This window comes from Antechinus flavipes, chromosome 4 (genome assembly GCF_016432865.1).
Source record: "Antechinus flavipes isolate AdamAnt ecotype Samford, QLD, Australia chromosome 4, AdamAnt_v2, whole genome shotgun sequence".
NCBI classification, from domain to species: Eukaryota; Metazoa; Chordata; class Mammalia; order Dasyuromorphia; family Dasyuridae; genus Antechinus; species Antechinus flavipes.
Window position 1 is genome coordinate 13189104 of NC_067401.1, and position 3720 is coordinate 13192823.

At 37.3% G+C, this 3720-nt stretch overlaps 1 pseudogene; it reads left to right on the forward strand.

Moving 5' to 3' along the window:
* The first annotated feature begins 1377 nt into the window (after positions 1-1377).
* Positions 1378-3058, forward strand: LOC127558615 (zinc finger protein 501-like; annotated as a pseudogene).
* The last annotated feature ends 662 nt before the right edge of the window (positions 3059-3720 follow it).

Consider the following 3720-nt stretch of genomic DNA (forward strand, 5'->3'; position numbering starts at 1 on the left):
CATTTTCTGCTTATTTTATTTTATTTTATTTTTTTAATTTTTTTTTATTTTTTATTTTTTATTTATTTATTTATTTTTTATTTAATGATTACTTTATATTGACAACATTATTCCTTGCACTCATTTCTTTTCCGATTTTTTTCCCCCTCCCTCCCTCCATCCCCTCCCCTAGATGGCAAGCAGTCCTTTATATGTTGGATATGTTGCAGTATATCCTAGATACAATATATGTTTGCAGAACCGAACAGTTCTCTTGTTGCATAGGGAGAATTGGATTCAGAAGGTATAAATAACCCGGGAAGAGAAACTAAAATGCAGATAGTTCACATTCGTTTCCCAGTGTTTGTTCTTTGGGTGTAGCTGCTTATGTCCGTCATTTATCAATTGAAACTTAGGTCTCTTTGTCAAAGAAATCCACTTCCATCAAAATATGTCCTCATATAATATCGTTGTCGAAGTGTATAATGATCTCCTGGTTCTGCTCATTTCACTTAGCATCAGTTCATGTAAGTCTCGCCAGTCCTCTCTGTATTCATCCTGCTGGTCATTTCTTACAGAACAATAATATTCCATAACATTCATATACCACAATTTACCCAGCCATTCTTCAATTGATGGGCATCCATTCATTTTCCAGTTTCTAGCCACTACAAATAGGGCTGCTACAAACATTTTGGCACATACAGGTCCCTTTCCCTTCTTTAGTATTTCTTTGGGATATAAGCCCAATAGAAACACTGCTGGATCAAAGGGTATGCACAATTTGATAATTTTTTGGGCATAATTCCAGATTGCTCTCCAGAATGGTTGGATTCGTTCACAACTCCACCAACAATGCATTAGTGTCCCAGTTTTCCCGCATCCCCTCCAACATTCATCATTATTTTTTCCCGTCATCTTAGCCAATCTGACAGGTGTGTAGTGGTATCTCAGAGTTGTCTTAATTTGCATTTCTCTGATCAATAATGATTTGGAACACTCTTTCATATGGGTGGTAATAGTTTCAATTTCATCCTCTGAAAATTGTCTGTTCATATCCTTTGACCATTTATCAATTGGAGAATGGCTTGATTTCTTATAAATTTGAGTCAGTTCTCTATATATTTTAGAAATGAGGCCTTTATCAGAACCTTTAACTGTGAAGATGTTTTCCATTTTCTGCTTATTTTAAAAACTGCCATTATAGTCACTTATGTCCCATTCTCCCTTATCTCGAGATCATAGGATTTAGAGCTTATAGTCCCCTCCCTCCATAAGAATATTGTTACATGTATGAACAGAGCTAGCCCATAGAAACCAGGTCACTTGTTTGAGGACATTCAAGTTATGGGTGATCATGCTCTTTCTTCCCCTTTTTTGTTCTTTCAATGAAAAGACACCTGTGTCCTGCCCTTGTTTTTATAAGTTTCATTCTTCCATTTCCATCACAAAACTTTTCCTTGGTTCTCTTTCAGGGAAGAGCACATATATGACCATTTTTTAAAAATTTCTTTTAGATTTCAAGATTAGGCCCAAAACCAAGGAGTCAACCCTACAGCCAAACTTTTCTGAAGAAGAATCTTCCCAAGTTGCAGTTGAAACAGTCCCAAAGGCCACGTTAGGAGAAGTCAAGGAATGTGGTAGCCAGTTAGAAAGGAGACCACAAGTTAGATATTTGGGACAAATGATCATTACCCACAAGAAGGATCCTAATTGTAAAGAATATGGAATAAAATTTTGTCTGACCCCAATCCCTGTTATAGAACCACCTGATCCTGAAGAATCTCTTAATAGAGGTAAAAGTACAACGAACTTTTGTCCGACCTCAGTCTATGTTATAGAACCGATTATTCCTAAAAAACCCCATAATAGAGATAAAAGTGGAAAGAACTTTTGTCCAATCCCAGTCTCTGTTACAGAACAGACTATTCCTGAAGAATCCAACCCTTCTTCAGCACAAGTCAAAAGTAAAAAAAGTTCTTCAAGTAAGAAACTCTATGAATGTAACAAATGTGAGAAAACTTTTGTCCAAAATGCACAATATACTCAACATCTAAGAATTCATTCTGGAGAGAAACCATATAAATGTAATGAATGTGGGAAAGCCTTCAGCCAGAGTGCATGTCTTACTCGACATCAGAGAATTCATACTGGAGAGAAACCCTATGAATGTCAAGAGTGTAAAAAATCTTTCAGTCGGATTTCCTCCCTTACTCAGCATTATAGAGTTCATACAGGTGAAAGGCCCTATGAATGTAATGAATGTGGAAAAGCATTCAGTGACAGTTCATCGCTTACTAAACATCAAAGAATTCACACCGGGGAAAAACCTTATAAGTGCAATGAATGTGAGAAAATCTTTAGCCGACGTTCAAAACTTATTCAGCACCAGAGAGTTCACACTGGAGAGAAACCCTATGAGTGCCATGAATGTGGAAAAGCCTTTCGATGGAGTACTTATCTTAATGAACATCAAAGAATTCATAGTGGAGAAAAACCATATGAATGTCCTGAATGTGGAAAATCCTTTAGACAAAGTAGAGATCTTGGCCAACATCAGAGAATTCATACCGGGGAGAAGCCATATGAATGTAATGAGTGTGGGAAAACTTTCAGATGGGGGACACACCTTACTGAACATCAGCGAATCCATACTGGGGAAAGACCTTATGAATGCAATGCATGTGGGAAGACCTTCCGGCAAAGTGGACAGTTTACTAAACATCAGAGAATTCACACTGGAGAAAAACCTTATGGATGTAATGAATGTGGCAAAACTTTCAACCAGAGCATCTGCCTTACTCGACATCAGATAGTTCATACTGGACAAAAACCTTACAGATGTAAAGAATGTGGAAGATTTTTCAGTCGTATTACCTCCCTTACTCAGCATCAGAGAATTCACAATGGAGAGAATGTGGGAATGTGATGAATGTGGGAAGGTCTTTGGTGATTCCTTGTCACTTACTAAACATCAGAAAATTCATACAGGTGAGATATTGTAGAACTATAATGATTGTGGGAAAGGTTTCATCATGAGTTCAGTACTCATTCAGCATCAGAAAATTCATACTTGAAAAAAAAATGCCCAGTCAATCTGGGGAAACATTTAGATGGAACAAGTACTTTATTGAGTACCAAGCAATCCATAGGGGAAGCTATATAAAGGTAATGAATGTGGGAAAGCCTCCAGCTAGAGGATATGAAATAGTAAGGAATTCATGTTTGGCAAGTATCAGAATTTCTATTTTGAACAGCAGCAGTGTCCAGCATATGTCCGTCTTCCATTTAAGAGAAAAAGTCCTGCAATTGAATATGCCCTGGGTGCAAAAACAAGTTGTCATTCAATTTTATTTGAATTCATGTATTGGTTCAGATTTTCCCTTGGGCTCCTCCAAATGTTTCATTCTTATACAGACTCTATTCTTGGTTGCCTCATGCTCTGTATTTGACAATTGATCTACATGCACAACTTTTGTTTCTGCTGCTTCCATCAGCATCATGGTTCTTTGACTCATCGATTTGCCTCTTGCTGTGACTTTTAAAAAATTTTGCTACTGCTACATCCACTTCTCTTGCTCGGTTCTCCTCACTTGTGTGATGAAAAGCTGCCCCTTATTTATTACTCACTTACAACTAACATTTGATCAATGTAGACTGGCTTGTCATGGAAGTCTTTTTTTTAATCTGGACAGCCTGAGGGCCTGGAGAACCTGGATTCTTCAATCCATATTAAAGATC